This window comes from Lepidochelys kempii, chromosome 4 (assembly GCF_965140285.1).
Source record: "Lepidochelys kempii isolate rLepKem1 chromosome 4, rLepKem1.hap1, whole genome shotgun sequence".
In the NCBI taxonomy this organism is placed as follows: domain Eukaryota; kingdom Metazoa; phylum Chordata; order Testudines; family Cheloniidae; genus Lepidochelys; species Lepidochelys kempii.
In genome coordinates, this window is record NC_136383.1 from 87,574,913 (window position 1) to 87,598,066 (window position 23,154).

Sequence of the window (23,154 nt, forward strand, 5' to 3'; positions counted from 1 at the left end):
TCTGGTCATTGACATTAGTCTTTGTAGAAAACTAACACAAATTGCTTCTGTACCAAGCCAACCACAGGCTCGACAATCAGGGTTGCTACCTTGAATTATGTTGAGGTCTTAAGACCTGTCCATTTGATTGAGGAAGTTGCCAATGAACAAGCAACTGATTGGTTAAATGGATATTTAAATTGTAAGAACTGTAATAGAGTAGAGACAAAGATTGCTATTGTAAGATAAAGAGTATCTGGCTTTTTTAAACCTGCCAAGATTTAATTACAAATATATGTATGAACCTGCTGGAGACACTAATACACTATCTAAATAAACAGAAGAAGGTTACGATACCTTAATACCTAGGGCCAGCGGTTAACTTCTCATGCTGTCTCCCCTGTCTTTGCTCTATAGGGCACCTACACTAAACTTCCTCTTTTCTGGGACAATTAATGCATGTTGTCCTTCTCTACATCACCTCACCTTTATGCCAAGCTGTATCAAAAGCCAACATGCAGAATTATGATCTAAAGCATCTCAATATTCCAATACTAATGTATACAACAATAAAAAAGAAACATACGTCACTCAATTAGAGCTTCCTGTAACAAGTACCACAGCTCTTCCCACAAAGGAGAATTCTGGGTCATAAAAATGCATTAATTAGGATAGCAATATACCAAGCAATATACCAAGAGGACCATGCCTAGAACTGTCAAGAAAATAATATCCCTGTTGCCAGAATATTTTTGAACAAACTGGACCTAGGAGGATGCCACCATTATGAATAAATAACCTATTGCATTTCTCAATACGTTGCATGGATGGTGCATGTTGGGGTACCCTGAGACCTTTCCACTCAGCTTATCCAGAATGCCTCATCCAGTTCTGGGAGAACAGTTCATCTAGTTCTCTGGGATCCGAAACATTCAGTGTGACTCCAACTCACCGGGTTACTTTATCAGGCATGTAACAGCTCTTTGCCCACATTGGCCGGGGCCAGATGCAGGGGTTTTAGGTACTAGGTAATACCACAATTCCAAATCATATTAACATACCGCTAAGGATTTCCCTATAACCCCCGTGAATTTCCCCATCACCCTCCTCCCCCTTCCCCCTGTTAGCAGTGTTTTCAGTTGAGTCAGATGGAAATTTGTATTGAAAATTGAAACATTAATACACACTTTAAAAGCATATACAGTATATGAGAAAATACTTGTACGTGAGAAAGCATGGGTTTGAAACGTATGAACAAAGACTGGCTTCCTCATACAGCTGTTATTTATGACAATGTCAGTGCATTTCTTTCAGCTATATTGGCCTACCTAATAATTTCAAATTATTTGTTTCAGAGTAGCAGCCGAGTTAGTCTGTATTCGCAAAAAGAAAAGGAGTACTAGTGGCATCTTAGAGACTAACCAATTTATTTGAGCATAAGCTTTCGTGAGCTACACCTCACTTCATCGGATGCATTATGCATTATGATTTGTAACCAAGGTCTGAATGAGCTCTTCCCTGACATCTAGAGATGAGCCAGGGGTGGGTGAAAAGGCTTCAGGACCAAACTGTATTTATATGAATTCACCTACTCTGCCTAGGTGTCCAGCAGACAGAGCTGCGCTGCCAAGTTATCAATTTTGTCTCGTGCTGGGTTACTAATCATGTTAGTATTAAATGTGGGGGGTCATGAAATGTTGTTATCCTTATTGTATGAGTAAAGGGCAGCAGAACTGTACTTAGCCTGCCTGTATGAGGTATCCCTCAGTGCTTAATTTGTGCCAGGGCTTGCCAGGGCTGAGCCCCAGCACCTCTAGGCTTGGCAGTTCATGGCCCTGGGACCTCTGGGCTTGCCACATCAGTTATGAAAGTAACACACTTGCTTGATCCCTGGCACCTCTTTAGTTAGAAATTAAGCACTGGTCACCTTCAGCTGAACTGCACTCGCTAAGCAGGAGGTTTGGATGCCATATCCTAGTGAAGAGAGAGAGGGTGGGTGACAAGTGTTTTGCTTGGTGGTGTGGGCTCTGCCTAAGAGTCACAGGCACTATTTAACCTGCCCCTCTCTCCTGTTTAGAGATAGAGCTGATTAGGCTCTATAGAGAGTCTTTTGGACAGTGTTTCTGTGGAAGAGACTGCCCAGCCTGCACTAGCAGCAAGGTTCCCCCACTGAGAGCTGAAATCACTGAGAGCTGGGTGTAAGTTCGAGAGACCGACTCGCAGAGGTCACAGTGGCAGATGGCAGAAGAAGCTGATGGTGCAAGGCCATTGGAGACAGAGTGGTGGAGTGAACAGTGGCACGATGAACAATAGCGGCCAGAGCATTTGTTTGTTGGACTATGTTTTAGTGACTTTGCTCCAGAATGCTAGATTTCTGACTGGGAAACATATAAATATACTTTTCCTAGTAGGCCAAGATTTTAAAAATGCATTATTTGCCAAGGTCATTACCTCACATCATCGCTATCTCGAGAGGTCATTATCTTGGGGAGTTTCTGTACTAAACTTTTTTATTATTATAATTAATTTTTGTGTAAAACCAGCCATATTGGGTCAGACCAATGGTCAATCTACCCCAGCATCCTGTCTTCTGATAGTGGCCAATCCCAGGTGCTTCAGAGGGAATGAACAGAAGAGGGAATCATCGAGTGATCCATCCCCTTTCATCCACTTCCGGCTTTTGGCAAACAGAGGCTAGGGACACTCAGAACATGGTGTTGCATCCCTGCCTATCCTGGCTAATAGTCATTGATGGACCGAGCCTCCATGAACTTATCTAGTTCTTTTTTGAACCCTGTTATAATTCTGGCCTTCAGAACATCCCTGGAAAAAAGTTCCATAGGTGACCATGCATTGTGTGAAGAAGTACTTCCTTTTGTTTGTTTTAAACTTGCTGCCTATTAATTTCATTGGGTGACCCCTGGTTCTTGTGTTAAGTGAAGGGATAAATAACACTTCCTTATTAATTTTCTCCACACCAGTCAAGATTTTATAGGTCTCTATCATATCCCCTCTTAATCATCTCTTTTCCAAGCTGAAAAGTCCCAGTCTTTTTAATCTCTCCTCATAGGGAAGCTGTTCCATACCCCTAATCATTTTTGTTGCCCTTCTCTGTACCTTTTCCAATTCCAATATACCTTTTTGTCTATTCTTTACAGAATATAGTTAGCACATCTTTACTGCAAACCTACCATTGAGTCAACCAGGGGTAACCAGAACTGCATGCAGTATTCAAGATGTGAGCATACCATGGATTTATATAATAAAAGTGGAGGAGCTTGGTTTGCCAGACTAATCAGCCAAGCCAATACTGACAAGGCTGCAAACACCATGCCTCTGGACTGCATCGACATGCAGAAAGCCTTATAAACCAGTCATTGTCAAAGCCAAGTTTAGAATTAGGCTATTAAGAATGTTGGAGAACAACTCCGTTTATGTGAATCAACATGGCTGTTGCATCATACTTTCTATTTAAGCAAGAGATAACACACACTACAAACTGGAGGCCAATGTTAACTGCATTGTCACTTGTTAATTCTGAAGTTGGAAACTGGTTCTGAAGAAGACTGGCACATGCTCACTATCTTTCTGCAAAAAACTCCGCTGACAGTCTAGAAGCATGCAGTGCAACAGTGAAAGTCTCAGCAGTTGAAATAACTCTCTCACCATATTCAAAAACTGTGCATACATGGCTGATGAATGCACCAATGCAAATACGCATCAAATATTAAGTCATTGCGTATGTTATCTTGATGTCTATGGTAGGCCAGTAGATGCATTCTAGCTGTTCAGGTTATAGAAGACATCAGCAGCATATGTGACATCTTAGAAGAGTTAAATGCTTGTAAACTGAACCCCAAAGAGATGGCTGCTTCTGCATTTGATGGAGCTACAAACTTCTCTGGAAGACATAGTGGAGTACAAGCTTTGCTCAGAGAAAAGTGTAACCCTGATCTCTCCTATACACATTGCAGAGGCCATCTACTCCAGCTAGCGCTAGTATGAGCTGCAGAATCTTCAAAAGACATTAAAAAGCCATAAATTTAATGGCTTTGTTATACTCTTTTTTTCAGCAAGAGTCAGAAGGACTGAATGTCTTGGAAACAAATAGAGGATACACTGGGACTGAAGTTCAAATTAGTCCAACCTGGGAAAACCCGCTGGCTTTCTCATGACTTTCCTTAGCTGTTGTCTTAAAATTACTGCAACCATTAATACTGGCTTTGGAAAGTATCTACCAAGATAGGACAGATCTAAGTAGTGAGGCTGGTGGACTACTTTTGTTACTAAGTTCAGAGAAGACTATCACCATTCTCTCTCTTGTAAGTCTACTGTTGAAACCACTTGGGTTTAAACAATACCATCCAGGCATCTGTCACGACAGTAGTAGATTTTTGTCCAGCAATAGAAGCTACCCTTGGATCAATCAGAGAGATATCCACTGAAAACGTACTGGAAGAAACAAAGACTTCAGTCCAGAAGTTGGCTAATGAAGGCACTTATATTGACTCCATAAGTGAAGAAGTGTTTGTTAAACCAGCTGAAAAAGTACACAGACTTGATTCTTACAAATCTACAATAGCAATTTCTGGATTCTACTCAACCTCTACGGAGCTTTTACAGATGCCTGTCTTACAAAACACCTACAGTTGAGTGGAGTGAGGCACTACCAGCAATGGGTCTGCTATGTGATCAGGACAGAATAGAGAATTTTGAATGCAGAATGGAATATCATACGACGAACAAATGAAGATTTAACTTCAACTTTTTCTTCTTTATCATCACTAGTGGTTCGACCCAATCTTTGTGCTATTTTTCCTGGGATGAAAGAAGTAGGAATTCATCTCTTGCTACTCCCAGTCACAACAGCTACAGTTGAGTGTTCTTTTTCCTCATTAAATAGAATTTTGTGTTCTTAAAGAAGTCGCCTTCTGCCATTTTTGTCAATTGAATTATTTAAGATGAAATTGAAAGGCCAGTACCTGGAAGAACAGTGCCAAGACTAATCAGAGTAGTCAACCAGAACAGAGGCATTTAGCATCATAACTTACAGTTAGTCATGTTTACTCTTGTAATTACATGGGTATTCAAAGGAATAATAGTCTAAAGCTCAGCATTGTGATTGGCTAAAAGATTCAATTTCTGATTATTTTCTTCTGCAGATATTGCAGTAGATAGAAAAGTGCCAAGATGGGCAGAGGTTGATGGATTTATTATTTATGGTAAGAAAAAGAAAAACACAGTTGCATCCACATACACAAATATGTTGACTCAATGGTGGGTTTGCAGTAAAGATGTGCTAACTATATTCTGTAAAGAATAGACAATTTCAGGAAATCAAAGGGACAGCTTCCTTCCTTAGATTATAACTGTATAGTATGGTATCCCCTGGCTAGGATGCCCCCAGTCCCGCCCCTCCCGCTCCCCTACAATAGCTAGATTGCACAAGGGAGATATGATTTCATGGTCCATGATGCATTTTTCATGGCCATGAATTCAGTAGGGCCCTAACTGTAAGGGAGGCTGCTAGTATAGCAATGCCTACATCCCTCTGTGGATCTGGGCTCTTGCCTTGTTATATGCCTGTAAAGTGCCATGTTAATAATAAATCAATCAATTATAATTACAATTATAATTAAATGTTTCCCCCCCAAAAGGAAAACATTATTGTACTTCTGTGGAAACTGGCTTAGCCAAACCCATGTAGGGATGTGGCAGTTCCGCAGCATTTGAAATCTTTACGTCAAGCCTGGATGGTTTTTCAAGACATCCTTTAGCTAAAACAGAAATTATGGCCTTAATGCAGAAATTACTGTGTCTTTGTTATGCAGGAGGTCAGACTAGAATCATAATAATCTCTTCTGGCCTTAAACCTATGAATCTATGAAACACTTTAAGAGTTATAACAGCAGCCCATTATAGTTTGAATATTGGCCACTTTAGGCCCCAATATCACAATGATATTACTAACACAGATCCTGGCCCCCCAGGTGGTACACCAGTGAAGTCAAAGGACTGTGCACAGGCACAAGAATCTGTCTATATAGATCAGTTTGCAGGGCTGGGGCTCAGACTAGCTTCACAGGAGCCATTCCAGCCTAAGGATATAATATGCATTTTATAAACTTCCAGGAAACTTAAAAGAAGAAGAAGAAGACATAAGTTTTAGTTTATAATCAAACAACTTCCTGGGAGTGGTACAGAGTTAAAAGCTAAGAAATGTAAAGTTAAAAACTTATATAACTAAGACATTTTGGTCCAGGTTCTCTGGTCTGCTAAATTCACTTTGCACTGCAAAAATTAATTTAAACTAGCTGGAGATTGCACCTAGAGAATTCTCCCTGTGGAGAGGCAATCTCTACCCACATAGAACTGGTGAAGGCAGCAAAGCCACCTCCTCCTAAACCAGCTGCCCCCCAGACCCTGGTGAAAGCAGAAGGACAGGCCAGGCTGGGGATGGGTAGGCATGCCTGTGGTGAAGGAGGGACACAGTGAAGCCAAACTGCACTATGCCTGCTTTGCCCACTGGTATAAGGTGATTTATGGAGCTTACACTGGCAGCAGAAGTTAGAATAGACTTTGCTGCTCCAGTTTTTGAAGGGCCAGAACAGCTGGGGATTAGGGAGAAGAAGCCAGTTCCCTGCAGCCACCACTGTCCACTCTGACCAGCACAGAGAGAACTGGTGCCTCTGTGTACTAAGTCATCTATATAGACATCTAAGAAACAAGGTACTCAGCCACAGAGAGAGAGTGTCTGGCTACAAGGTGGGCGGAGGGAGCCACACATTACTACCTGTTTGGAATAGAATGCCAGATGGATACAGGTAATTGTACCTTGTAGTGGATGTATAGCATGAATGGGCACAAATTCTGAGCAACTAGGTGATAGCTGTCACTGTGGCGTTTTAAGGTTAAAAGGATATTGTCACCTTGAAAGAGTCACCATTTTTGTCTGAAATGTTACCTACTATTGTCCCAACTAATGCCTATGGTTACTTGAACAGAAAGAGATGGGGGAAAGAGATATGTCTCCATTTTTCAGTTTGTTTACATTGTGCCAGTGTAACCCACAGGGGAGTGTTTGTTACAGATACCCTGCTGTGTTCGATCCACAGAGCATACAAGTCTGTTACAGCTATTCCTAGAGAAGGGTGCTTTTTTAGCTCAAGCTGTAGTAGCTCATGCTTTTAATTCTGGAGGTCCCTAGTTCAAACCCTGGTGGGTTGGCCAAGATGGCTGTCACAACCAGGATGAGGGTGGTCTGTCCTAGTAGCCAGAGAAGAAGTTGGGAGTCAGGTCGAGACAGGCACCTGAAGGTCAGAGTCCAAGATGGGCCAGAGGGCAGACTGAGGTTCAGGCATCAGTAGGCAGGCAGGGTCAGGTTACCAGGAGATCGGGGTCAGGCATCAGATTACAGACCGCAATCAAATAGCAAAGCTGAGGACAAACCAGAGTCTAGAATTTATCACAAGCAGGGTCTGGAGCAGAGGCTTATAGGCAGTCTGTGTTGATGCTCAGATAGCTCCCCTTCATGACTTCCTGGTTTAAATATTGGTATCAGCCAATCAGGGGCCTATGAGGGACTGCCACTCAGGTCCTGCTGGGTGATACTTCCTGCCGAGCCCAGCCTCACATGACCCTCCCATGAAAACTCAACCTAAGCTTCCTGTGGCAATGCAAAGGGGTCAGCGTCCCAGCACCTCCCAGGGTCCAGGCCTGTCAGTTCTAACAATGGCAGTGGGCACACCAGCATTGTGTGTATAAGTGTAACACTGACAGATCCCAGTAGTCAGCAGGATCGAACCTGGGACCTCTGGAACTTAGTGCATGAGCGTTTACTGCATGAGCTAAAAGTCACATGGCTCTTAACTAAGGGATAGAGCAGATTTATTGATCTCTCTCTAAATTGTCTTAGTGCCACTAGATGGGACAGAGCACCACACCCAGGAGGTGTGTGGGTTACATAGGCAGTGTCAGAAAGGGCCTCGTTCTACAAGAACTACATGGGAGATAACTCCCTCCTGAGTAGTTGTACACACAGAAGTTACTTTAATCACGTGTGTTAGTAGGACCGGACCCTCAGAGCTTCTCTATACACAAGAGTTGTACTGCTTTAACCACAGCTATACCAATACAACTCCAATAGTGTGGACAGTTATATTGGTATAAAGATGCTTTATACCAGTATAGCTATTCCCACAGGGAAGGGGAATAGCTTTACCAAAATAAGGCACCTTTATGCCAATATAACTGCATTCACACTAGGCGTTGTACTGGTGTAACCATTTCAATAGAAATTCACCATAACTGAAATAGTGAGATTGGTACAAAACCAGTGTGTACACCAGGCCGTAGTCAGTTCTTTTGTTAGTGTGGGGCTTCAACAGTTGTAGCGGAGAGGAAATCATTTTTTTTAAATAGGAAAAGTGGATTATAAAATCACAAAAGATGGCAGAAGGACTCAGGACAACCACCTTTTTCAGATGCCTAGATTTCAAGGTGACTGTGTCCCTTTAAAAAATGCCATCACCAAGAAGGCAGAATATGCCAGTATCTTGACCGAGTTGCCTCAAGTGTCCTTGTCCAGAGGATGGATAATGTAATGGAGTAAATTGCTGCTGAGATTTTTCTTCATCTTCAACAGTTCTTTCACTTAATAAATTAATCTAGAAGACAGAATCCTATTTAAAGCAAAGCATTTCCCTAATATGAAGCCCCACTCTCCTGCCTGCTACATTACAGCAATAGAGACCTAAGCACTCTTACCTTATGGAAATAATCCCTCTGTGCTCTTGGCCTGCTCTAGGGTCAGGCCCCAGTATTGCCTGCTAACTGCTGGGAAATGATCTTGTGAATCAAGAGAGTGGAACTAGAAGTGCTGCTGATTTATAGCTTCAGTCAACACCACATGGTGGCAAAAATGCAATACTGCAGCTTCCCGCTGACAAATCAGAAACCATCTACAACTATTAGCTTGTTAGTTTTGCTTCTTTATTTTTTTATCTATTCTTTCTTCTCATCTTGTAGAAGCTGATTTCACAGAATTTTAAAACAATATGCACTATATTTATATCAAACAAAATCCTCACCTGTCCCTCGCCTTCCTACGCACACTAAAGACTCTTCGACTCACAATTCCAATACTACATTTGAGACCATGAATCTGCACAGAGATCCATCAGCACAGAACCTTATGCCTGCACACAGTCCTATGGAAGCTAATGGCATTGACTGAGATCTAAAATTAACTCAGGCCTGGTCTACATCTAAAAATTAGATCGACCTAGCTAAGTGAAAAATTGTGTACTCTGTGCAATGTAGTTAGATTGACCTAATGCCCACTGTAGATGCAACTAGATTGACAGATGAATTCTTCCATTGATTTAGCTATCATCTCTTGGAGAAATGGATTAACTCCACCAATGGGAAAAAAAAAACCCTTCTGTTGATGTAATAAGCTTCTATACTATGGTGCTACAGTTGCACAGCTGCAGCACCATAGTGGGGCCACTGTAGAGTAGACATCTCCTGTGTCTTGAGCTGAAGGATCTGCCTACTCTGGAGATAATTAGTTCAACTTTTGTACCAGTTCAATCCCAATCTCTTCTACTTATATACTGGGGTGGATTTTTTTAACAATGGTGTCCCCATACACTGAATGACACTATCAAACTCATTTCAGGTAGGACCTGAAAAGGATGGTCCCATTTGGTGAAAAGTCAATGCTTTATCCACTAACCCACACCCCAATTTTACTGTGTTTGCAGAAACAGAGGAAAAGAACATTAGCCCCAGTCTTGCAACTAACTCAATAAAGGCACCAGGATACATTCATGTAGCGCTCATTACAGAACTGGGACCAGCATTTATACTGTAGCATCTCTCTGTCTTCATTTGATCTCAAGTTGTGCAGCAAATGTCATCACGCTGCAAGTAATTAAATTTCCCGATTGTCCCTTCCATGGAAGTGCTCTCTTCTCTTACTTTAAAAAAAAAACAGATGTACATCTTCATATTTGTCTCATTGCATGAAACTCTCTATGACAAAATGGAGGTCCAGATGCTTGTAACATGAATCCCAACAGGAAGCAAGTAATATCATTGTGAAAGTTCACACACCCAGAGGAGCCAAAAATGTGATTAGGAACAACAAAGTAGCAGATGGCTTCAAGTTGTTAACCAAGAACTGTTTTGGGTTTGGGTTTTTTTTCGATTTCTGATATTTTCAGGTTTGATTATAGCTAGTTTTTAAGAGTCCATTTTTTAATCACTGATTAATAAAATCATTCCTTGATTTAGATAGATAATGAGCTCTTTCTGAAGACTTGAACTCCCAGGGATGAACTGTCAACAAACTGGGGAGAGCCACAAAGTTCCCCAGACCCTTTCACGAAAAATTCAAAAATGGTCAGTTTTCTAAAATAAAAATGTTTTAAAATATTTGCTTCAGTGTTAACCTAAAGCCATAAACGGTTTGTACTGTAGTGTGCTTTTTTCATGCGGGTTCAGAACTTCAAAATAACAGATGGATGAAGTATGCATACAGATATCAAAGCAAGGAATAACATAGGACAGTTACATGGCACATGCTATGCAATTTTGGGACCACATCCTCAGCTGGCATATTGGTTCATTAGAATCAGAGAAAAGAGTACTATTTACAGCAGCACTAGTGCCACTCTCTACAGCAACTAGATATTTCTCAGCAATTTCCATCTCTATTGAGAAATAATAGAGACAGAAATACATACTGTAAGTATCAATATTTAACGTCAAAAGGCTAGGGATTATAGAACAGTCTGGTTATAAGATATAAATGGATGTTCAGAACAGTCAGAGTTCTCCCAAATTCATTGCCATTTTATCTAGATTTAGTTCTCGTATTACTAAACATCCAAATATCCTTGGCTTTGGTTCAGATTCTTCTTGAGACTTCCGAGACTATAGAGAAATCACCAGTTTAATTGGAACGAAAGTGGACAAAGTAACTTTGTGTCTGATCCTGATTCCATTGGCCTCAATGGCAAAACTCCCACTGAGTTCAACAGAAGCAGGATCAAGACTTGTGCTCTGTTACTGGTATATTGAGAGGAACAAGAATTATTTGCTTTCCAGCAAAATTTGCATTCATCAGGCAGTGAAATGTGACAGTGTTGTGGACACTCACTAACTAGGGCAACTTCATCTCAGGAGAGTACAAAAGATCACCCATTCTTTCCTTTTTGTGATACTCCTTTTTATACTCACATAACGCGGTGGATTATCTGCAGATATTCAATTCAGCCAACTACAGGTCTTCCTAGTTGACAAGCATAAAAATAATCTGGAGATTTATTCTGCTGTGGCAGCATACAAGTAACTCCCATTAAATTAAACAGGAAAAAGTGGTTTGACTTGAATAGGAGTTACATATTCCCTGCAGGGAAAGAATCAGGATCCCAGAGTTGAGTAACTCTGAAATTAATTAATTACCTTTAACTCACCTAACAGGTCACATCATCTCCCTGATTCAGATTTAGGATGTTTTGACTACATATGCAGTAGCCTAAAGTAGCTCTATATCTTTCTAGTTAATTTAGTCCTAAAATCCTAAGCAGCCAGTCTACTATTTGATGTGTATTGTTATAAAATGTTTTAAAGTCCTATAATTATTTCCTGCCTAATTCCAGAAAATATCACTCACATTTAAATTATTTTACATTGTCTTCAGTCTTAAGGTTTGTTGTCATCACACAACAAAGATCCCATTAATCAGAAAGACAAGGAGTCCAGACTGAGATCCGGATCCTGCCAACATTCATCAGTGTGTTTGTAAGCAATTTTATTCATGTAGCAAAATGGAACTAAAATTACTGACCTGGTTAAGTATTGGAAAGATCAGACCCTGAGCCAGCAAGTGGGCAAACTGCAACATGATAAATGAACAAGACAAAGACAATCATCATATGAGTTGGAACAGCACCAGATGGCAGCACTTACACAGAAATAAAAGAAGCAGGCAGAAAAGTTAGAATGACATTTATTTCTATTTGGTGAATAAAAGAATTTTCATAATTAAAACATACTAGTAATGATTATACATACTGCTTCTGAGGATATCCTTTTTCTGTATAACTACAGATGTCACTGTATAATTGGCATAAGTGCTTAATTTGATTTTAAACTTTGTTTATTCATTTCTTTCCCATCTAAGTAGGCTAAACTTAAAATGCATCATCTTGGGAACAAATTGTAAATGGTAATGCCTTTTGTACCACTTGCAACTTCACTTTTTCAAAATATGAGACAACATTTTCTGAGCAAACTACATAGTCCCATGATTATTTACACATTTGCCTTGTGAATTAGCAGCATGTTTTCTATTTATTCTACCCAGGAAATTCACAAGCCAAGGTGATACAGTTAGATTTTCTCAGAGGTCATGCTGCAAGGAAGTTTTAAAGGTCAAAGGGCAAAGATTGAAAATAGGATTATAGAATTTTGGGCTTTGTGGAAAACTATTTCTTTATCCTAGAATACCACAGAAATATGTAAAGTATGGATCTGATGGAATTTTTAAAAATTATTTCAGGTACCTGTTGACATACACTGTCCATGGGAAAGGAAGAGTATATCTGTCTTAAATATATTTATCAGGATTTACAGCATTCGTAAATGATATTATCCTTAAAAAGACAGCAAATTTTAGGTTTTAAAAGGGGTTTATCGTTTGAGTGTGAGAACCAGAAAATGAAACCGACTATAGGCAACAGTGAAGATGGCTAATGATTTTCATTGTCCAAGTTCTGAAAAATCCAAATAAATAAATAGATAAGAGGTTTTTTATTGCACTTTTAATCTAACATGTTTCTGAAACACAGATAAGGAAATCTGTTTCTTTTAAATACTATAATCACTGGCAACTTAGGTCAGATTCAAACCAAGAGATAAAATCTCCTTTATCCCATTAGCACTCTCCAGACTCATCCAGGTCTTATTGCAGATCTTTGAACTGCTGTCTATAAGTCTTGTTTCCTTTGGAAGTGTTTATAATACAGGATTTTCAAATTTATAGCATATTTTATTCCCCCTAAGCACTAGCCTCAAATATTTGCATTTTAAATACATTTGTAGATACAATTTATGCATGACCAGAAGCTTCAGTCACAATTAGCACACCTGTTGGCAATCTCAGCAAGGCCCAAGGACTGACTGAGTATGGAAACTGAATTAGTGTCTTGTCCCAAAATGTGATCTCTCCACATTGAGACATAGGTATGGCAGTCTGAGAGAGCTTGTATTTCCATTGGTTTCAGAGTAGCAGCCGTGTTAGTCTGTATTCGCAAAAAGAAAAGGAGTACTTGTGGCACCTTAGAGACTAACCAATTTATTTGAGCATAAGCTTTCGTGAGCTACAGCTCACCTCATTGGATGCATTCAGTGGAAAATACAGTGGGGAGATTTATATACATAGAGAACATGAAACAATGGGTGTTACCATACACACTGTAACCATAAAGAAAAGGAGTACTTGTGGCACCTTAGAGACTAACAAATTTATTTGAGCATAAGCTTTCGTGAGCTACAGCTCACTTCATCGGATACAGAGTGATCACTTAAGGTGAGCTATTACCAGCAGGAGAGCGGGGGGAGGGGGGATAACCTTTTGTAGTGATAATCAAGGTGGGCCATTTCCAGCAGTTGACAAGAACGTCTGAGGAACAGTGGAATTTGTAAGTCTCTAAGGTGCCACAAGTACTCCTTTTCTTTCTGGTTACAGTGTGTATGGTAACACCCATTGTCTCATGTTCTCTGTGTATATAAATCTCCCCACTGTATTTTCCACCGAATGCATCCGATGAAGTGAGCTGTAACTCACGAAAGCTTGTATTTCCATTGTTAGTATATTGCCTGTATTGTGACTAGCAGATCTCAGTCTTCAGGGGTGCCCTTTTTTACAAGCACTAAATTAAAACATTTTTTAAACTTACACTTACAGCAAGAGCAACTCTCCAAATATTTTGGGAAATCCAGTGCAAAGGATTAGCATATGTCTGTTTACTGCAAACTTCAGTATGTTTGTGAATACCATTTGATTGTAAGCTGTAGTACTGTATACCCTTCCTTTTTGCACACTAGCCTCCATTTTGGGCTGGGACACCAAGGTGTTGTTAGAAGAGATCCTGACAACTAGCAGAGAGGCTAACAATGGGAAAGCCAAAGTGTCTTCAGTGTTGGTCTTCCAGCTGCTGCCTGATCCAGATACTATTCAAGATCAGTCCTTGGTCTCCTGGACAGGGATTAAATGAAAAATTAGCCACTTCAGTCAAATGAAAAGTCAGCCACTGGGAAATGGTCAGTTCCTCTAGACAATTATTATCCTTATCCTCTTTCCTTACGGAAACATATCTGGCTGTGACAGGGTGTACTACTCATCTGGGTCCCATGAGGGCCCTAAGCATTTGGGCCTTGGATCCACCTGGGCATGTCCAGTTCAACCCTCCATTTCCCTAATGGTTCTGCAGGAGTGTAGCAGCAGAGAGGGAAGGGTTCTCCTGGGGTCTGGCTTCTGACTGCACAATCAATTAATTAGATGTTGGATAAGTGATGTAGCCACTCTCATAGCAGGAGCATTCAAAGACATCACGCGCATCCATCCACCATCAAGACGATAAAGAGGGCAAATAACCAGATGGCATGCTGTTTGTTCTTGCACACCACAAGGGCAAGATGGGGAGCTCAAGAAGCCCCAAGGCTAAAGATGTAAGTGAGACCTCCCATGGCCACAACCTACCCTGTTGAATGAAGAAGGATCTGTTGGTTGTACTGAGGGGCATGCAAGGCCTGATCTGGAAAGGCTAAGGGATGCAGATCTGAGTTGTCTATCGGCCAAGAAATGTGCCATCAAACCAATATGTAGTCCTGCACCACCTGTTGCTGCTGTTCCTCAGAAAGATTGTGTCTGATGTACTGTCTGAGAGGCTCAACTATTTCAGATAAAGGGCATCTTAACTGTAGCCAGCACTTTTTATGTGGTTTTGAGATGAAATTCTGAAGTAACCTGTCTTGATAGCTGGCTGCATGCAGTACTATGTCCAGAGCCCTGCCCTTGTGCCTAACTGCCAAAGGAGCAACGACAGCCAGGACCAGAAGATTGGAGACTGGAGTTGTCCAGATCACACCGGTGATAAAGCAATGGGCAGAGCTGATCGTTGAATCCAACTTCCTACAGTGACTGGAACCCCATTCTGCTAAACTGTATTCAGCAGACACAATAATTAGGGTGCTGATACTTGTCCATAGGGTTGAAACACTAGCACTCCATGAGTTGCCAGTAAAACTGCAGAGGAGAGAGACTCTCTACCAAATTTTAGAATGTCTTCTTGGTGTGCTGTTGAAAGAACAGAGCAGTCAAGCTTTATCCCCAGATAAGTAAGGTACGGTTCAGAAATTATTGTCTGATTGTTCAAAAAGTCTGGCAGCTGTTGATGAGCTAACCTGTTGGCAAGATGGAAACAAAGATGACACTGTCTTAGGTACATTTAGTTTAAATTGCCGCTTCAAAAAGTACTTAGCCAAGGTGTCAAGATCAGATGACAGGCAGGACTCTGGCTCTTCAAAGCTCCTTCTGGCTATTGCCAGGAAGATGTCATCAAGGTCCACAAATTTACTTGCCGAGGTGGATGGCAGGCCAGCTATATATGTATTAAAGAGCATCAGAGCAAGTACAGATCCCTGGGGAAGTCCACTGTTCATATGACATGGGTGACTGGAACCATCTTCACATCTGATGATCACTGTTCTGTTAGAAATCATCTGCCTAATAAACTCTAAATTTCTTGCCTGGAATCATGGAGTATAATTTTAGGACTAGTCCACAGTGCCAAACAGTGTTGTATGCTGACAGAAGGTCAACAAAAACAGTGGCAACCTTCTCTCCTGTCTCAAAGGCATCCTCAATAAAAGAAGTCAGTCTAATCACTTGATCCTCAGCACTACAACCTGGTCAGAACCTGCTTGGCAATGAGGAAACTGTGGCTCAATTAAAGGCAATCATCATTTAAGTACCAACCTCTCCAGCAGCTTAAAAGGGACGCTGATCAAAGCCATGGGTGATAGTTCTTTGGGCCATCCACCTTCCTTCTGGACTTACAAAATGCCACTACACAGCATTCCGAACAAGTATTATAGAGTCTTGGCAGACAGTCACAACAGGATGAACTCATGTGATGCAGGAACTCCCCATGGACGTTGTCAAGGCCAGGAGTCTTGTATTATTTTAACAAAGAAATCACTGATTCTAGTTCCTCCCAAGTGAGATTCTGTGACCTGCATTTGTGCAGGAGGTCAGACTAGATGATCATAATGGTCCCTTCTGACCCTAATTTCTATGAATCTATGCATGGCTGGGATAAGCTAGAGTTGGCTGAGGGTGCTGACTGAATCTTTCTCAGAGTAGACAATACTCTCCAATTATGATCTCTGTTTGGGATTATGCGTTGGCTGTTTGATTACAAGATGAGCTGCTGCAGCATTTGCTGAGACATGTGTAGAGCATTTAGGGGTTGACATGTACCTATTGTACACAGTAGGCTGCATGGCTGCTACTAGCAAGTCAGGCTGTCTGGATTGGCTCACAACTGTGAATGCCTACCTCAGGGCAGACTGTCTGAAAACAAGGGCAGATACCCCAAACTGATGGGCTGTTCTATAATTAGATTTCATGAAGCCAGTAACAAACTCCTGGAGCCCTATACCAATTTTACAATAGAGTCACAGACAGTCCCCTTAGCCTCTCCAGTCTATACTGACATGCAGAAAAATTGGACTTTGTGATAAAAGATTATTAAAACAAAAAATCACACCACATCAGGTTTCTCCCAGTCTCAAGAGGCCGATCACTTACCCCAGATCAACTGATACTCCGGATCTTACACCAAAGAATGAGAGCAGCCAATCCTATAGTAAACTAACTATAGGTTTACTAGCTAGGAAAAAACAATGAGAGTTATTGACAGGTTAAAGCAGGTAAAATATAATAACAAGTGAGTCAGAGTTTGTAATTCCAAATGTAATGATATAACAAACTGCCAGTTTCCCAAAAGTCTACCCAGATCTCCATCTTCTCGGAGGATCTCCATTTTCTCATTCAGTTATTCTTCCCTGTCAGAATCCGAACAATCCAGAGATGATGGATTCTTCTTGAATCCATATTTATAGCTTTTCCACGCAGAAAGTAAACTGTTAGTGTCTTTACCCATATAATGACAGGTTTCAGAGTAGCAGCCATGTTAGTCTGTATTTGCAAAAAGAAAAGGAGTACTTGTGGCACCTTAGAGACTAACAAATTTATTTGAGCATAAGCTTTCGTGAGCTACAGCTCACTTCATCGGATGCATTCAGTGGAAAATACAGTGGGGAGATTTATATACACAGAGAACATGAAACGATGGGTGTGATCATACACACTGTAAGGAGAGTGATCACTTAAGATTAGCTAATACCAGCAGGAGAGCAGGGGTTGGGGAGGAAGAAAACCTTTTGTAGAGATAATCAAGGTGGGCCATTTCCAGCAGTTGACAAGAACATCTGAGGAACAGTGGTGGTGGGGGGGAAATAAATATGGGGAAATAGTTTTACTTTGTGTAATGACCCATCCACTCCCAGTCTCTATTCAAGCCTAAGTTAATTGTATCCAGTTTGCAAATTAATTCCAATTCAGCAGTCTCTCATTGGAGTCTGTTTTTGAAGTCTTTTTGTTGTAATATTGTGACTTGTAGGTCTGTAATCGAGTGACCAGAGAGATTGAAGTGTTCTCCGACTGGTTTATGAATGTTATAATTCTCGACATTTGATTTGTGTCCATTTATTCTTTTACGTAGAGACTGTCCAGTTTGACCAAAGTACATGGCAAAGGGGCATTGCTGGCACATGACAGCATATATCACATTGGTAGATGCACAGGTGAACAAGCCTCTGATAGTGTGGCTGCTGTGATTAGGCCCTATGATGGTGTCCCTTGAATAGATATGTGGATACAGTTGGCAACGGGCTTTGTTGCAAGGATAGGTTCCTGGGTTAGTGGTTCTGTTGTGTGGTGTGTGGTTGCTGGTGAGTATTTGCTTCAGATTGGGGGGCTGTCTGTAAGCAAGGACTGGCCTGTCTCCCAAGATCTGTGAGAGTGATGGCTCATCCTTCAGGATAGGTTGTAGATCCTTGATGATGCGTTGGAGGGGTTTTAGTTGGGGGCTGAAGTTGATGGCTAGCGGCGTTCTGTTATTTTCTTTGTTGGGCCTGTCCTGTAGTAGGTGACTTCTGGGTACTCTTCTGGCTCTGTCAATCTGTTTCTTCACTTCAGCAGATGGGTATTGTAGTTCTAAGTACGCTTAATAGAGATCTTGTAGGTGTTTGTCTCTGTCTGAGGGGTTGGAGCAAATGCGGTTATATTGTACAGCTTGGCTGTAGACAATGGATCGTATGGTGTGATCTGGGTGAAAGCTGGAGGCACGTAGGTAGGAATAGCGGTCAGTAGGTTTCCGGTATAGGGTGGTGTTTATGTGACCATCACTTATTAGCACCATAGTGTCCAGGAAGTGGATCTCGTGTGTGGACTAGTCCAGGCTGAGGTTGATGGAGGGATGGAAATTGTTGAAATCATAGTGGAATTCCTCAAGGGCTTCTTTTCCATGGGTCCAGATGATTGACAGAGCCAGAAGAGTACCCAGAAGTCACCTACTACAGGACAGGCCCAACAAAGAAAATAACAGAACGCCACTAGCCATCACCTTCAGCCCCCAACTAAAACCCCTCCAACGCATCATCAAGGATCTACAACCTATCCTGAAGGATGAGCCATCACTCTCACAGATCTTGGGAGACAGGCCAGTCCTTGCTTACAGACAGCCCCCCAACCTGAAGAAAATACTCACCAGCAACCACATACCACACAACAGAATCACTAACCCAGGAACCTATCCTTGCAACAAAGCCCGTTGCCAACTGTGTCCACATATCTATTCAGGGGACACCATCATAGGGCCTAATCACAGCAGCCACGCTATCAGAGGCTCGTTCACCTTCACATCTACCAATGTGATATATGCTATCATGTGCCAGCAATGCCCCTTTGCCATGTACATTGGTCAAACTGGACAGTCACTACGTAAAAGAATAAATGGACACAAATCAGATGTCAAGAATTATAATGTTCATAAACCAGTCGGAGAACACTTCAATCTCTCTGATCACTTGATTACAGACCTAAAAGTCGCAATATTACAACAAAAAGACTTCAAAAACAGACTCCGATGAGAGATTGCTGAATTGGAATTAATTTGCAAACTGGATACAATTAACTTAGGCTTGAATAGAGACTGGGAGTGGATGGGTCATTACACAAAGTAAAACTATTTCCCCATGTTTATTTCACACACCCACCCCCCCCCCCCCCCGTTCCTCAGATGTTCTTGTCAACTGCTGGAAATGGCCCACCTTGATTATCTCTACAAAAGGTTTTCTTCTCCCCCTCCCCCCACTCTCCTGCTGGTATTAGCTCATCTTAAGTGATCACTCTCCTTACAGTGTGTATTATAACACCCATTTTTTCATGTTCCCTGTGTATATAAATCTCCCCACTGTATCTTCCACTGAATGCATCCGATGAAGTGAGCTGTAGCTCACGAAAGCTTATGCTCAAATAAATTTGTTAGTCTCTAAGCCCTGGTCTACACTAGGATGTTAGGTCGAATTTAGCAGCATTAAATCGATGTAAACCTGCACCCGTCCACACAATGAAGCCCTTTATTTCGACTTAAAGGGCTCTTAAAATCGATTTCCTTACTCCACCCCTGACAAGTGGATTAGCGCTTAAATCGACGTTGCTGGCTCGAATTTGGGGTACTGTGGACACAATTCGATGGTATTGGCCTCCGGGAGCTATCCCAGAGTGCTCCATTATGACCGCTCTGGACAGCACTCTCAACTCAGATGCACTGGCCAGGTAGACAGGAAAAGAACCGCGAACTTTTGAATCTCATTTCCTGTTTGGCCAGCGTGGCAAGCTGCAGGTGACCATGCAGAGCTCATCAGCACAGGTGACCATGATGGAGTCCCAGAATCGCAAAAGATCTCCAGCATGGACCAAACGGGAGCTATGGGATCTGATCGCTGTTTGGGGAGAGGAATCCGTGCTATCAGAACTCCGTTCCAGTTTTCAAAATGCCAAAACCTTTGTGAAAATCTCCCAGGGCATGAAGGACAGAGGCCATAACAGGGACCCGAAGCAGTGCCGCGTGAAACTGAAGGAGCTGAGGCAAGCCTACCAGAAAACCAGAGAGGTGAACAGCCGCTCTGGGTCAGAGCCCCAAACATGCCGCTTCTATGATGAGCTGCATGCCATTTTAGGGGGTTCAGCCACCACGACCCCAGCCGTGTTGTTTGACTCCTTCAATGGAGATGGAGGCAATACGGAAGCAGGTTTTGGGGACGAAGAAGATGATGAGGAGGAGGAGGTTGTAGATAGCTCACAGCAAGCAAGCGGAGAAACCGGTTTTCCTGACAGCCAGGAACTGTTTCTCACCCTAGACCTGGAGCCAGTACCCCCTGAACCCACCCAAGGCTGCCTCCTGGACCCAGCAGGCGGAGAAGGGACCTCTGGTGAGTGTACTTTTTAAAATACTATACATGGTTTAAAAGCAAGCATGTGAAAGGATTACTTTGCCCTGGCATTTGCGGTTCTCCTAGATGTACTCTGAAGCCTTTGCAAAAGGTTTCTGGGGAGGGCAGCCTTATTGCGTCCTTCATGGTAGGACACTTTACCACTCCAGGCCAGTAACACGTACTCGGGAATCATTGTAGAACAAAGCATTGCAGTGTATGTTTGCTGGCATTCAAACAACATCCGTTCTTTATCTCTCTGTGTTATCCTCAGGAGAGTGAGATATAATTCATGGTCACCTGGTTGAAATAGAGTGCTTTTCTTCAGGGGACACTCAGAGGAGCCCATTCCTGCTGGGCTGTTTGCCTGTGGCTAAACAGAAATGTTCCCCGCTGTTAGCCACAGGGAGGGGGGAAGGTTGAGGGGGTAGTCACGCGGTGGGAGGAGGCAAAATGCGACCTTGTAACGAAAGCACATGTGCTATGTATGTAATGTTAACAGCAAGGTTTACCCTGAAAGAGTGTAGCCACTGTTTTATAAAATGTGTCTTTTTAAATACCGCTGTCCCTTTTTTTTTCTCCACCAGCTGCATGTGTTTCAATGATCACAGGATCTTCTCCTTCCCAGAGGCTAGTGAAGCTTAGAAAGAAAAAAAAACGCACTCGCGATGAAATGTTCTCCGAGCTCATGCTGTCCTCCCACACTGACAGAGCACAGACGAATGCGTGGAGGCAAATAATGTCAGAGTGCAGAAAAGCACAAAATGACCGGGAGGAGAGGTGGCGGGCTGAAGAGAGTAAGTGGCGGGCTGAAGACAGGGCTGAAGCTCAAATGTGGCGGCAGCGTGATGAGAGGAGGCAGGATTCAATGCTGAGGCTGCTGCAGGACCAAACCAGTATGCTCCAGTGTATGGTTGAGCTGCAGCAAAGGCAGCTGGAGCACAGACTGCCACTGCTGCCCCTCTGTAACCAACCGCCCTCCTCCCCAAGTTCCATAGCCTCCACTCCCAGATGCCCAAGAACGCGGTGAGGGGGGCCTCCGGCCAACCAGCCACTCCACCACAAAGGATTGCCCCAAAAAAAGAAGGCTGTCATTCAATAAATTTTAAAGTTGTAAACTTTTAAAGTGCTGTGCTTAAAGTGCTGTGTGGCATTTTCCTTCCCTCCTCCACCACCCCTCCTGGGCTACCTTGGTAGTCATCCCCCTATTTGTGTGATGAATGAATAAAGAATGCATGAATGTGAAGCAACAATGACTTTATTGCCTCTGCAAGTGGTGATTGAAGGGAGGAGGGGCGGGTGGTTAGCTTACAGGGAAGTAGAGTGAACCAAGGGGCGGGGGGTTTCATCAAGGAGAAACAAACAGAACTTTCACACCGTAGCCTGGCCAGTCATGAAACTGGTTTTCAAAGCTTCTCTGATGTGTACCGCGCCCTCCTGTGCTCTTCTAACCGCCCTGGTGTCTGGCTGCGCGTAACCAGCAGCCAGGCGATTTGCCTCAACCTCCCACCCCGCCATAAACGTCTCTCCCTTACTCTCACAGATATTGTGGAGCACACAGCAAGCAGTAATAACAGTGGGAATATTGGTTTTGCTGAGGTCTAAGCGACTCAGTAAACTGCGCCAGCGCGCCTTTAAACGTCCAAATGCACATTCTACCACCATTCTGCACTTGCTCAGCCTGTAGTTGAACAGCTCCTGACTACTGTCCAGGCTGCCTGTGTACGGCTTCATGAGCCATGGCATTAAGGGGTAGGCTGGGTCCCCAAGGATACATACAGGCATTTCAACATCCCCAACAGTTATTTTCTGGTCTGGAAATAAAGTCCCTTCCTGCAGCTTTTGAAACAGACCAGAGTTCCTGAAGATGCGAGCATCATGCACCTTTCCCGGCCATCCCACGTTGATGTTGGTGAAACGTCCCTTGTGATCCACCAGAGCTTGCAGCACTATCGAAAAGTACCCCTTGTGGTTTATGTACTCGGCGGCTTGGTGCTCCGGTGCCAAGATAGGGATATGGGTTCCGTCTATAGCCCCACCACAGTTAGGGAATCCCATTGCAGCAAAGCCATCCACTATGACCTGCACATTTCCCAGGGTCACTACCCTTGATATCAGCAGATCTTTGATTGCGTGGGCTACTTGCATCACAGCAGCCCCCACAGTAGATTTGCCCACTCCAAATTGATTCCCAACTGACCGGTAGCTGTCTGGCATTGCAAGCTTCCACAGGGCTATCGCCACTCGCTTCTCAACTGTGAGGGCTGCTCTCATCTTGGTATTCATGCGCTTCAGGGCAGGGGAAAGCAAGTCACAAAGTTCCATGAAAGTGCCCTTACGCATGCGAAAGTTTCGCAGCCACTGGGAATCGTCCCAGACCTGCAACACTATGGGGTCCCTCCAGTCTGTGCTTGTTTCCCGAGCCCAGAATCGGCGTTCCACAGCATGAACCTGCCCCATTAGCACCATGATGCATGCATTGGCAGGGCCCATGCTTTCAGAGAAATCTGTGTCCATGTCCTGATCACTCACGTGACCGCG

The 23,154-nt window shown here is 42.8% G+C and overlaps 2 long non-coding RNA genes across 3 annotated transcripts in view; both read left to right on the forward strand.

The window, feature by feature from the left end:
- The window catches only part of LOC140910607 (uncharacterized), a 65,351-nt gene extending 53,310 nt beyond the window's left edge, over nucleotides 1-12,041 (forward strand). The window contains exons 2-3 of one of the 2 annotated variants that reach the window (XR_012158662.1): nucleotides 10,279-10,386; nucleotides 11,690-12,041. This is a non-coding gene — a long non-coding RNA (uncharacterized LOC140910607). The remainder of the gene's footprint in view (nucleotides 1-10,278; nucleotides 10,387-11,689) is intronic. The other variant, XR_012158663.1, reaches the window with a different exon arrangement.
- LOC140910608 (uncharacterized) overlaps nucleotides 1-21,869 on the forward strand; it is a 102,738-nt gene extending 80,869 nt beyond the window's left edge. The window contains exon 2 of the long non-coding RNA XR_012158664.1: nucleotides 21,201-21,869. This is a non-coding gene — a long non-coding RNA (uncharacterized LOC140910608). The remainder of the gene's footprint in view (nucleotides 1-21,200) is intronic.
- Nucleotides 21,870-23,154: the final 1,285 nt, after the last annotated feature.